The 14,329-nt window shown below is 36.2% G+C and overlaps 1 protein-coding gene across 5 annotated transcripts in view; it reads left to right on the top strand.

Annotated features, from left to right (window-relative positions):
* CTNNA3 (catenin alpha 3) overlaps window positions 1-14,329 on the top strand; it is a 1,887,341-nt gene that overhangs the window by 427,938 nt on the left and 1,445,074 nt on the right. The gene's annotated exons all lie outside the window — the stretch shown is intronic.

The following is a 14,329-nucleotide window of genomic DNA, read 5'->3' on the forward strand; positions in this document are numbered from 1 at the left end:
GCATCCATCATCGCCCCATCATCTACATTAGGTATTTCACCTAATGTTATCCCTCTCCTAATCCCCCACCCACTGCAATTCCTTCCCTCGCCCCCACCCCCAAGGCCCTGGTGTGTGATTGATGTTCCCCTCCTTGTGTCCATGTGATCTCATTGTTCAACACCCACTTATGAGGGAGAACATGTGGTGTTTGGTTTTCTGTTCTTGTGTCAGTTTGTTGAGAAAGATGGTTTCCAGTTTTATCCATGTCCCTGCAAATGACATGAACTCATCCTTTTTTATGGCTGCAAAGTATTCCACAGTGTATATGCACCACATTTTCTTTATCCACTCTATCACTGATGGGTATTTAAGTTGTTTCTAAGTCTTTGCTATTGTGAACAGTGCCACAATGAACATATGTGTGCATGCATCTTTATAATAGAATGATTTATAATCCTTTGGGTATATACTCAGTGATGGGATTGCTGGGTCAAATGGTATTTCTATTTCTAGATCCTTGATGAATCACCACACTGTCTTCCACAATGTTGGAATTAATTTACACTCCCACCAACAGTGTAAAAGCATTTCTATTTCTCCACATCATCTCCAGCATCTGTTGTCTCCTGATTTTTTTTAATGATCACCATGCTAACTGGCATGATGTGATATCTCAATGTGGTTTTAATTTGAATTTCTCTAATGACCAGTGATGATGATCCTTTTTCCATATGTTCGTTGGCTGCATAAATGTCTTCTTTTGATAAGTGTCTGTTCATATTGTTTGCCCACTTTTTTAATGGAATTTTTTTTTTAAATTGTAAATTTGTTTAAGTTCTTCATAGATTCTGGATATTGGCCCTTTGTCAGATGAGTAGATGGCAAAGATTTTTTCCTGTTCTGTAGGTTGTTGGTTCACTCTGTTGATAGTTTCTTTTGCTGTCCAGAAGCTCTTAAGTTTAATTAGATTCCATTTGTCTATTATGGCTTTTGTTGCTATTGCTTTTGGTGTTTTAGTCATGAAGTCCTTGCCCATGCCTATGTCCTGAATGGTATTGCCTAGGTTTTCTTTTAGAGTTTTTATGGTGTTAGGCCTCATGTTTAAATCTTTAATCCATCTAGAGTTAATTCTTGTATAAGGTGTAAGGAAGGGGTCCAGTTTCAGCTTTCTGCATATGGCTAGCCAGTTTAACACCATTTATTAAATAGGGAATCCTTTCCCCATTGCTTTTTCTTGTCAGGTTTGTCAAAGATCAGATGGTTGTAGTTGTGTGGTGTTCTTTCTGAGGCCTCTGTTCTGTTCCATTGGTCTATATCTCTCTTTTGGTACCAGTACCATGCTGTTTTGATTACAGTAGTCTTGCAATATAGTTTGAAGTCAAGTAGTGTGATGCCTCCAGCTTTGTTTTTTTGTTTTCCCTTAAGATTGTCTTGGCTATGTGGGCTCTTTTTTGGTTTCATATGAAGTTTAAGGTGTTTTTTTTTCCAGTTCTGTGAAGAAAGTCATTGGTGGCTTGATGGGGATAGCCTTGAATCTATAAATTACTTTGGGCAGTATGGCCATTTTAAGGCCATTTTCAGAATATTGATTCTTCCTAACCATGACCATGGAATGTTTTTCCATCTGTTTGTGTCCTGTCTTGTCTCCTTGGGCAATGGTTTGTAGTTCTCCTTGAAGAGGTCCTTCACGTCCTTTGTTAATTGTATTCCTAGATATTTTATTCTCTTTGTAGCAGTTTTGAATGGGAGTTTGCTCATGATTTGGCTCTCTGTCTATTATTGGTGTACAGGAATGCTTACAATTTTTGCACATCGATTTTTTATCCTGAGACTTTGCTGAAGTTGCTTATCAGCCTAAGGAGATTTTGGGCTGAGACAATGGAGTTTTATAAGTATACAATCATGTCATCTGCAAACAGGGACAGTTTGACATACTCTCTTCCTATTTGAATACCTTTATTTCTTTCTCTTGCCTGCTGGCCCTAACCAGAACTTCCAATACTATGCTGAATGAAAGTGGTGAGAGGGCATCCTTGTCTTATGCTAGTTTTCCAAGGGAATGCTTCCAGTTTTTGCCCATTCAGTATGATAATGGCTGTGGGTTTGTCATACATAGCTCTTATTATTTTGAGATATGATCCATCGATACCTAGTTTATTGAGAGTTTTTAGCATGTACTGTTGAATTTTGTTGAAGGCCTTCTCTGCATCAATTGAGATAATCATGTGGTTTTTGGCTTTGGTTTTGTTTATGTGATGGATTACGTTTATAGATTTGTCACCATTGAACCAATCTTGCATCCCTGGGATGAAGCTGACTTGATCGTGATGGATAAGCTTTTTGATGTGCTGTTGGATTCTGTTTACCAGTATTTTATTGAAGATTTTTGCATCAATGTTCCTCATGGATACTGGCCCAAAATTTTCTTTTTTAGTTGCATCTCTGCCAGGTTTTGGTGTCAGGATGACGTTGGTCTGATAAAAAGAGTTAGGGAGGATTCCCTCTTTTTGTATTGTGTGGAATAGTTTCAGAAGAAATGGTACCAGCTCTTCTTTGTATGTCTAGTAGAATTCAGCTGTGAACCCATCTGGACCTGGACTTTTTTTGCTTGGTAGACTATTAATTGCTGCCTCAACTTCAGACTCTGTTATTGGTCTATTCAGGAATTCATCTTCTTTCTGATTTAGTCTTGGGAGGGTGGGTAAGTGTCCAAAAATTTATCAGTTTCTTCTCTATTTACAGGTTGATTTGCATATAGGTGTTTGTAGTAATCTCTGATGGTAGTTTGTATTTCTGTGGGATTGGTGGTAATATCCCCTTTATCATTTTTTTATTGTATCTATTTGAATCTTCTCTCTTTTCTTCATTAGTCTGGCTAGTGGTCTATTTTGTTGATCTTTTAAAAAAAACAGCTTCTGGATTTTTGAAGGGCTCTTTGTATCTCTGTCTCCTTCATTTCTGCTCCAATGTTAGTTATTTCTTGCCTTCTGCTAGCTTTTGAATTTGTTTGATCTTGCTCCTCTAGTTCTTTTAATCGTGACATTAGAGTGTTGCTTTTATATCTTTCGTTGCTTCTCTGGTGAGCATTTATTGCTATAAATTACCCTCTAGACACTGCTTTAAATGTGTTCCAGAGATTCTGGTACATTGTCTTCATTCTCATTGGTTTTGAAGAACATCTTTATTTCTGCCTTCATTTCATTATTTATCCAGTAGTCATTCAGGAGCAGGTTGTTTAGTTTCCATGTAGTTGTATGTTTTGAGTGAGTTTCTTAATCCTAAGTTCTAATTTGATTGCACTGCGGTCTGAGAGACTGGTTGTTATGATTTCCATGCTTTTGCATTTGCTGAGGAGTATTTTACTTCCAAATATGTGGTCAATTTTAGAATAAGTGCCACGTGGTGTTGAGAAAAATGTACATACTGTGGTTTTGGGGTGGAGAGTTCTGTGGATGTCTATTATCTCCACTTGGTCCAGATCTGAGTTCAAGTCCTGGATATCCTTAATAACTTTCTGTCTCATTCATCTGTCTAGTATTGTCAGTGGGGTACTAAAGTCTTGAACTGTTATTTTGTGGGAGTCTAAGTCTCTTTGTAGGTCATTAAGAACTTGCTTTATGTATCTGGGTGTGCTTGTGTTGGGTGCATATATATTTAGGATAGTTAGCTATTGTTGTTGCATTAATCCCTTTACCCTTATATAATACCCTTCTTTGTCTCTTTTGATCTTTGTTGGTTTAAAGTCTGTTTTATCAGAGACTAGGATTGCAACTCCTGCTTATTTTTATTTATTTATTTATTTAGCTTTTAATTTGCTTGGTAAATGATCCTCCATTTCTTTATTTTGAGCCTATGTGCGTCTTTGCACATTAGATGGATTCCTAAATACAGCACACCAATGGGTATTGACTTTTTATCCAATTTGCCAGTCTATGTCTTTTGTTTAGGGCATTAGCCCATTTACATTTAAGGTTGATATTGTTATGTGTGAATTTGATCTTGCCATTTTGATGCTAGCTGGTTGTTTTGCCCATTAATTGATGCAGTTTCTTTATTGTGTCAATGGTCTTTAGAGTTTGGTGTTTTTGGAGTGGCTGGTGCTGGTTGTTCCTTTCCATGTTTATTACTTCCTTCAGGAGCTTGTAGGGCAGGCCTGGTGGTGACAAAATCTGTCAGCAGTTGCTTGTCTGTAAAGGATTTTATTTCTCCTTCGCTTATGAAGCTCAGTTTGGCTAGATATGAAATTCTGGGTTGAAAATCCTTTTCTTTAATGATGTTGAATATTGGTCCCCACTCCTTTCTGGCTTGTAGGGTTTCCACTGAGCGATCCGCTGCGAGTCTGATTGGCTTCCCTTTGTGGGTAACCTGACCTTTCTCTGTGGCTGCCTTAGCATTTTTTTCCTTCATTTCAACCCTGGTGAATCTGACAATTATGTGCCTTGGGTTGCTCTTCTTGAGAAATATCTTTGTGGTGTTCTCTGTATTTCCTGTATTTGAATGTTAGCCTGCCTTGCTAGTTTGGGAAAGTTCTCCTGTGTAGTATCCTGAAGAGTGTTTTTCAGCTTGGTTTCATTCTCCCCATCACTTTCAGGTACACTGATTAAACAAAAATTAGGCCTTTTCACATAATCCTATATTTCTTGGAGGTTTTGTTCATTTCTCTTCACTCTTTTTTCTCTAATCTCGCCTTCTCGAATTACTTCACTGAGTTGATCCTTTCTTCACTGAGTTTGATATCCTTTCTTCAGCCAATTGATTCAGCTATTGCAACTTACCTCATCCAAAAGTCACCAACTTTAAAGACCAAAGGTAGATTAATCCACGAAGATGGGAAGAAATCTGCACAAAACAACTGAAATTGCCAAATGTCAGAATGCTTCTTCTCCTGCAAGGGATCACAACCCCTCACCAGCAAGGGAACAAAACTGGATAGAGAATGAGCGTGATGAACTGATGGAAGCAGGCTTCAGTAGGTGGGTAATAACAAACTTCTTTGAGCTAAAGGACCATGTTCTAACCCAATGCAAGGAAACTAAGAACGTTTAATAAAGGTTAGATGAAATGCTAATGAGAATAACCAGCATGGAGAAGAACATAAGCAACATGTTGGAGCTGCATAACACAGCACAAATATTTCATGAAGCATACCTGCTAAATATCTATAGAACTCTCCACTCCAAAACAACAGATTATACATTCTTCTCATTGCCCAGTGGCACATAATCTAAAATTGATCACATAATCAGAACAAAAACACTTCACCACAAAATGTAATAGAACTGAAATCATAACATACAATGTCTTGAACTACAGTGCAATAAAATGAGAAATTGAGACTAACTCATTTACTTAAAGCCATGCAATTACATGAATATTGAATAATCTTCTCCCAAATGACTTTTGAGTAAACAGTGAAATTAAGGTAGAAACCAAGAAGTTCTATTAAACCAATGAGAACAAAGATAGAACATACCAGAATTTTAAAAACACAGCTAAGGCAGTGTTAAAAGGGAAATTTATTGCACAAAATGCTATACATTTAGAAAGTTAGAAAGATGTTAACAACCTAACACCACAACTAAAAGAACTAGAGAACGAAGAGCACATACCTCCCATGGATAGCAGAAGATAAGAAATAACCAAAATCAGAGCTGAACTGAAAGAGATTGAGACAAAAAACAAAAACCTATTTAAAAGATCAATGAATCTAGGCACCATTCTTTTTTTGAAAAAATTAATAAAATAGACCACTAGCTAGACTAATAAGGAAGAAAAGAAAGAAGATTCAAACAATCACAATCAGAAACAATGAGATGCTACCACTGACCCCACAGAAATACAAATAACAAGAGACTATTATGAAGACCTCTATGCACAAACACTAGAAAATTTGAAAGAAAAGGATAAATTCCTGGACACATACATCATCCCAAGACTGAACCAGGAAACAATGGAATCTCTGAATAGATCACTATTGAGCTCTGAAAATGAGCAGTAATAAATAGCCTACCAACCAAAAAAAGCCCAGAACCAGATGGATTCATAGCTGAATTCTACCACATATAAAAGGAAGAGTGGGTACTATTCCTGCTGAAAGTCTTCCAAACAAATGTGAGGAGGGACTCCTCCCTGTATGATCTGAGACCTGTATCATCTTGATACCAAAATCTGGTGAGACAAAAAAAAAAAAAAAAAGGAAGAAAGATGAGAAAAGAAAATTTCAGACCAGTATTTTTGATGAATGTTGATGCAAAAATCCTCAACAAAATACTGCTAAACTGAATCCAGCAGCTCATCAAAAAGCTTATCTACCACAATTGAGTAGGCTTTATCCCTGGAATGCAAGGTTGGTTCAACATATGCAAATCGATAAATGTGATTCATCATATAACATAACTAAAAACAAAAGCCACATTATTATCTTAGTAGAGGCAGAAAAGTTTTTTTTTTTTAATAAAATTCAACACTTCTTCATGTTAAAAACCCCCAGTAAACTAGATATTGAAGGAATATACCTTAAATTGATAAGAGCTATCTATGACAAACACATGCAGTCAACATCATACTGAAGGGGCAAAAGCTAGAAGCATTTCTAGCATTTCCCATTGAAAACTGGCACAAGACAAGGATGCCTTCTCTTGCCAGTCCTATTCAACATAGTATTGGAAGTCCTGGCCAGGGCAATCAGTTAAGAGAAAGAAAATAAAAGCATCCAAATAAAAATAGAGAAAATTAAACTATCTGTTTTTTCTGCAGACGACATCATCTTATATCTAGAAAACTTCATTATTTCATTTCAGAAGCTTCTTAACCTGATAAACAACTTCAACAATTTTGCACCAAAGTCTCAGGATCCAAAATCAGTGTGCAAAAGTCACTAATGTTTCTATACACCAACAACCATCAAGCTGAGAGTCAAATCTGGAACATAATCTCATTCATGGGGGTCACACACAAAATAAAATAAAACACCTCAGAAAGAATACAGCTAACCAGGGAGGTGAAAGGTGTCTCCAAGGAGAGCTACGAAACACTGCTCAAAGAAATCAGAGATGACACAAACAAATGGAAAAACATTCTATGCTCGTGGATAGGAAGAATCAATGTTGTTAAAATGGCCATACTGCCCGAAGTGATTTAGAGATTTGATGCTATTTCTGTTAAACCACCCTTGAAATACTACACAGAAGTATTTTTGAATTCATATGGAGCCAAAAAAGAGCCTAGATAGCCAAGACAATCCTAAGCAGAAAGAACAAAGCTGGAAGCATTACACTACCTGACTTCAAATTATACCACAAGGCTGCAGTAACCAAAACAGCATGGTGCTGGTACAAGAACAGACAAATAGACCAATGGAAGAGAATAGACAATTTAGAAATAAGGCCACACACCTCAACTATCTGATCTTCAACACAAAGCTAACAAAAACAAGCAATGGGGAAAGGATTCCCTATTCAGTAAATAGTACTGAGATAACTGGCTAGCCATATGCAGAACATTGAAACTGGATTTCTACCTTACACCATATACAAAAATCAACTCAAGATGGATTAAAGACTGAAGTGTAAAACCCAAAACTATAAAAACCCTGAAGAGAAAATAATCAATACCATTCTATACATAGGCATGGGCAATAATTTCATGACACAGACACCAAAAGCAATTGCAGCAAAAGCAAAAATTGACAAATGGGAGCTAATTAAACTAAAAAGCTTCTGCACAGTAGAGGAAACTAACAACAGAGTCAACAGATGACCTACAGAATAGGTGAAAATTTTAGCAAACTATGAATCTGTCAAAGGTCTAACATTCAACATTTATAAGAAACAAACAAATTTACAAGAAAAAACAACCCCATTAAAAAGTGGGCAAATGTCATAAACAGTTCTCAAAATAAGACATATATGTGGTCAAGAATCATATGGAAAAAAAGCTTAAAATCAGTGATCATTAAAGAAATGCAAATAAAAACCACAATGAGATATTATCTCATACCAGTCAGAATGGCTACTATTAAGTCCATGTATAATAGATGTTGGTAAGGTTGTGGAGAGAAAGGAGCACTTATACCCTGTTTGTAGGATAAATTATTTCAACCATTGTGGAAGATGGTGTGGTGATTTCTCAAAGATCTAAAGACAGAAATGCCATTTGATCCAGCAATCCCATTAGTAGGTATATACTCAAATAAACATAATTCATTTTATTATAAAGATACATGAACTTAAAATAAAAGTTAAATTAAAGAAAAAGAAAAAGAAACATGAGTGTGTTCCATTGAACACATGTTTGAGACCCATTCTTAAATGCCTGTTTTAAATTTCTAATATTATAGTTTTATAAAAGATCTGTTTTTTTTTTTCAACTATAAGCATGTACTTTTCTCCCCATGCTGAAACCCAAGTCAAAAACAACAGCATCTTGACTAGAACCTTGTCAGTGTATAAGAACAGGTTGGACAGGTTTGTGATCTGTGTGGCACACACACTAGACCTGGCTGATGGATCTGATGTGAGGTGTATGTGGAGGGAGGTAAAAAATAAATGTAATATGACACAGATATTTCACCTGAGCAAATGAGTAAATAGAGGAGCTACTTAGAAGGATGGAAGAAGTTAAAGAAAAGCAGATCCAAGGTGTTTTATAGGGTAAATCAAGCAAACCAACAGTTCAGTTTTGCTTACAAGTTTGCAATGTCTGTGAGACATCCAGGAATAGAAAACAAGTTGAATATGTGAGTTTGAATTTCAGAGGAGAGGTGTGTACTCAACGTTTAAAATTTGGAGTTTTCAGATGATATTTAAAGTTACTACAATATTTGCGATCATCTAGGAAGAAAGCTTAGGATAAGATAAGAAGAGGGCTCCAAAACCAGTCTCATGAATGTAGTAAAAAAAAATCCACATGGTGTGGTGAAAAGATTATGGTCTGTGTTGAGATCTGATGTGGATTTCTCTCCCTCCAGGTGCCACTGATCTGCCTGTTGCTCTTGATCCATCCCATTGGTCTAGGATGACACTTAATCATGCAGAGTCCTGACTGAAGATATGGGCTGTTTAAGTCATAACTAGGAATGAAGAGTAGAATCACATTAATGCTTCCATCAAAGAATTGATAACATGGGAATTCCAGAGGCTCCTTCTAGAGATAGATAGAATTCAGTGTGTAAAGAAGTTAGAATGACGCTTTCCACATTTTTAATATTTCTTTAATCTATCTTCTCTTAGGTGCTTTGAGACTAGCTTAACAGTTAGTTCTGGATTGCACTTTGCAACTATAAATATGGAAACTGGTGATTGAATGATTAATACTTATATTCTCTCTTTGAAATTGGCTACCTTTGAGGTTTTAAACTTTTAAAAATATAATGATAGGATTATATGTTAAGTGCAGTTAATGTTGGGCCACAAAAAACCTTTTCTGCAAAGAAATCAAGACTATTACAGGTTTCAACAGAACCAAAAGGGGTGTGGGGTTGAAGAGGAGGGAGAACGGTTTAAAGAAGAAGCTATTGCTAAGTAATTTAGTGATAAAAGTTGTAAAAATTGAATAAAGCCTTAGAATCTATTTTAATAGCTAAAATAATTACTTTAGGATTTGTTAATCAAAAACACCAGAAATGTGTCCTTCCAATCTGAATTATCCTTTTTTAATTCACCGACTAAGGGTCTGCTTTTGTAATCTCCCCCAAATTCCATAATATGCCTAGACTTACTATAGAGAGTAATTAAGACCTGTATGATTTGCAGTGAGGCTATAATCAGTGTGTAGCCCAGCGTCTTACACACATTTATTCATTTCACTAACATTTATTGAATACCTACCAGGCATGCTTATTAATTTCACTAGTATTTGTTGAACTCCTACTATGCCCCTGCAACAGAACCTACTCATATGCTCCCTTTGAGTGCCCAGCATGGAATTTAGTTCTGTGAGCATTATGTCTATGAGTGGGCAACTTTCTTGCCAAAGTAAATATATTGCCCAATATTTCTTGCTACCAGAAAAGATAAAATATTTTAAAATGTAGGCTTGCACCCAAGCTGATGGTTATTGCTATTGTAGTATTGCTGACATGAGAGTGCTTTGCACATTGTTTTTTGATTCCTATGCTGTTTAGTTAACATTAATAACAATCTTTCTTTCTCTCCCCTCCCTCATATGTTCTGCACATATTCAAAGATTGGCTCTGTTCTCAGAGTTGGCTTTTTCCAATTTCCTTTTTAAAATTTCTTTAACTTTCCATGTTTTTAATTTTTAAAGGAGGCTGTGAGACTCCCTCTAGATTAACTTGGCTCAGAAGATTACTGAGCTTCAAAAGTCTGACTCTAAGAGGCTTTCCCAAATCTAATTTTGAAGCTTTGGTATCCAAGAAAAATGGAAACCTTATATTTCCATCAAGGGCTCGTGTAGCCAGGGTTTTTACCAAGTTTACAACATGCCATCACTTAATTCTGAGGAAATCTGCCAAGTTTACCCAGCTAAAACATACACAGTTTCTTCTACTTCTAGCTAAATGTGGTATTTTCAGGAAGAGAAACTAGTTCATAGACAGATCTGCTTGCTTAGAATTTTTCTTTTTGAGACGCAGTCTTGCCCTTGTCACCCAGGCTGGAGTGCAGTGGCGCAATCTCGGCTCACAGCAACCTTTGCCTCCAAGGTTCAAGCAATTCTCCTGCCTCAGCTTCCCAAGTTGCTGGGATTACAGGCACCTGCCACCATGCCTGGCTAATTTTTGTATTTTCAGTAGAGACAGGGTTTTACCATGTTGGCCAGGCTGGTCTCGAACTCCTGACCTTAAGTGATCTGCCTGCCTTGGCTTTCCAAAGTGTTGAGATTACAGGTGTGAGCCACTGTGCCTGGCCATTGCTTAGAATTTTGTATCTTCAAATTATAAGGAACGCATCTTGGAAAGGAGTCCTTACCAGTATCAATGGTTAGTACTTTTTTTAGGGAGCTACATTTACTTTCTTAAATTGATTGCAAAATTTTGTGTGTATTTATTTATTTAATAAATATTTGGCCGGGCCTGGTGGCTCACGCCTGTAATCCAAGCACTTTGGAGGCCAAGGGGCGTGGATCACCTGAGGTCGGGAGTTCAAGACCAGCCTGACCAACATGGTGAAACCCTGTCTTTAAAAATAAATAAATAAACAAACAAACAAACAAACAAATAAATAAATAAATATTTATCAGGTACCTTTTATATGCTAGGCATAATTCATGAGTAAATTTTATAGTGTGCTACTGGGTTGGGGTTACCAGAGATTACCCTGGTTTCAATGACTTGCTGGAGGACTCACAGGATTCACATATGGTTTTACTCACAGCTAAGATTTATCACAATGAAAAGATATTGGGCAAGATCCACAAAGAGAAAAGGCAAAAGGGGCAAAGTCTGGGAAAGACTATGTACACAATTCCAGAGTCTTCTAGAGAAGTCACACAGGATATACTTAATTCCCTAGAAATGAGTTGTGACAACACATATGAAATGTTGTCTACCGGTACAGTTTATTAGAGACTCAGTTGCTCAGGGTTTTTATTGGGGGCTGGTCATGCAGCACTCTCCCTCTGTCTATCACATACCAAATTTGTAAACTAGCCAAAGGAAAGCAGATGTTCAGCATAAACTATATTGTTTGCACAAACCCTTAGGTATAGGGAGCTACTCTTAGCAGTTCTAGGCATGTGGAAACCCTCCTGAAATCTGAGTTCCTGAATGCCAGCTAAGGACCAACCTTTTACCTTCCTTTTGAAGGGTAGCAGTTTGGTCTGCTATGTTAATTCTTATATTCACAGCTGGATTATGACAAGTGCACTGGGGAAAATAATTTTACAGCCAGGAGCAAAGACTAGTAAAGCTGGAAAGGGCTGTGATTTGCAATTTTAAGTAAGGTAATCAGAGTAAGCTTCACTGGGAAGGTAACATCTGAGCAAAGACTTGGAGGTAAGAAAGAATATTCCAGGTGGGGATAACAGTTACTGCAATTACCCTAAGGTGATATCCTGCTCCTCATGTTTGAGAAAGAGCAAGGAGGCCAGTGTAGCCAGAGCAGAGTGAACATGGAGAATAAAGTGGAGAGTTAGGGTTGGGGGAAAGGACTGCTGGCCATACCATATGAGACCTAGTAGAACATTGTTAGTTTTTTTATTTATGCATGTGAGCATTTTACTGGGGAAAGATCTATCAGTTTTCATTTCTTTTCTTTCTGTGAGCTCCCAACATCCACTAACTCTAGATCTAGAGCAACTTCCATCATTTTACAGGTGGAAAACAAAGCTCTAAGTAATGACAGGTATCTTGCTTAAGGTCACATGATCTTCAAAGGGAGAATGGGGGATAAAATGTAGGATGTAAATGTTTCAATCTTTCCATCAAGATTAGGAGAATCCTAGTGACTTATTCCATTGCATTTTATTACAGTTAATATAATTGATAATAAATGGATGCCACACTGCTTCAGGGTAGTTAAGGCAGAATGTTTTCAATTATTTCTTTTGGTTTAGAATAGAAAGGGACTCAGGTGCCTAATTCTGAGTAAGTGTGAAGTAAAACAAGTAGTAAGTACCTAAAAGGCATTTTTCTCCTATATATTAGAATGTCTGATAATTCACGTAAATGTCTTCACACCTCACATCTATTCCTTCTTATGTAAAAAAAAATTGTTTTCATTGCTTGTTAAGCCTTCCCTGTTTTGCCCCATTATGATTACATTTAAATAAAGAAAAACTTTATTAAGCTGTCTCCTGATTTTAAAGAGATTCAACTGCAGCTTTTCACAAGGGCTATAAAATAAAATAAAGCTGACATTAAAGTTAACTTCTCTCACTGGCAGCTCTGTTACAGTCACACCAAGAAGGTCTACTTGAAAACGGTGAAACATGGCCAAAGCATACCTACCGAATGCAGCTCCAGAAAGTAGTATGTTTGACTTTAATCCCCTGCTGATGATATGAGCTGCTTATGAAATCAACAGATAATTACTATCTGATTTTTTCTTTCAAAAGAAAATTATGCTGAAAAGAAGATTGACAGTTTTTTCAAATATTTACTGCTTTTAAGCATAAAGAAATGAAATGTTGGATACAAATAGCTCAGTGGTATGTGTGTACTAAAGGTACAATTTGGGTGACAGTTGTGGAAAGCAATTTAATATTGCCTTATTGTTATTATTTTGAAAACCAAAATAAAAAGTAAAAGGAACTCTTTAGAATACATTTTGAAAGGTTAAGTTCAGAGCTACTTAATTATTATGTGGATTTGGAAGTATAGGCATTTAAAAATACTTTTATTTTCAAGGGGGAAAAATATTAATCACCTTCCATGAATGTGAGGAGGTAAAACATGGCATATGTTATTTTACAGATAAAAAAAAATTCTGTCCATTAAGCAATATTTCCATATTGCCATCTTTAGAGAGGTTGCTGTTTAATATTTTATGCTATATTATCTCAACCAATAATGCAATGAATGGCTCTGTCATAGGCTAGATGACATAAAACCAAAATTATCTATTACTGTCGAAGAGATAAGATCAATATGATACCCATAAAAGCAAGATGTTGAGGTCTTTCCCTCTGAGCTTTGATCCCTTTCATGTATTTTGAACTGCAAAAGGCCTTGCTTTAGTTGATGGTGGCGGTGGTAGGAGTTATTAGATTTAACTCTTAGAATATTTCTTTTTGTACTAAGGCCCCCGACAAAAAATTTAATAGGTTTTGTTATAAAAATGACATGTGATTATCATAAAATTTAAACAACTCAGAAAAATAAGACGGCAGAAAATCACTCCAAATTCCACTTTCCAGAAATAACCATTCTCAGCATTTGAACATCTTTCCAGACATTTCTCAGTGTGTCTATATTGAGCAAAATATAGCTAGATGTAATTTTAGGAAAATGGGATCACAGTATACATGGCATTTTAAATACCAAGTATTAATGTACTTTTACTTGAATTTGACATAAGAAAAAGAGATTGAAATAAAAGTGGAGAAACTGTTGATTTCACTCAGATAGGTATTTTATTACCATAAGCGATATAGCCCATTTAAGAATCCCATTATCATTATTCAGAAAGAATAAACTCAGTCTAAGAAGTTGCAATTAACATATTTTTTTCTTTCAAGTACGACTTCTTTATTAGGAGTCAATTTCAATTGTTTTCTATTCTAATGTTGTAGTGATGGTCACAGGAACAAAGCATGTTTGAAATTTATGCAGAGTCTTCTAGAGCACAAAGTTAACATATCTCTAGAAAGCAGTGCAATTATTAGTGATTTGCTATAAAAGATGAAAAAATAACAAACATACTTTTTAATAGATCCCCTCCCTCTCCTC

This window comes from Callithrix jacchus, chromosome 12 (genome assembly GCF_049354715.1).
Source record: "Callithrix jacchus isolate 240 chromosome 12, calJac240_pri, whole genome shotgun sequence".
Lineage (NCBI taxonomy): Eukaryota > Metazoa > Chordata > Mammalia > Primates > Cebidae > Callithrix > Callithrix jacchus.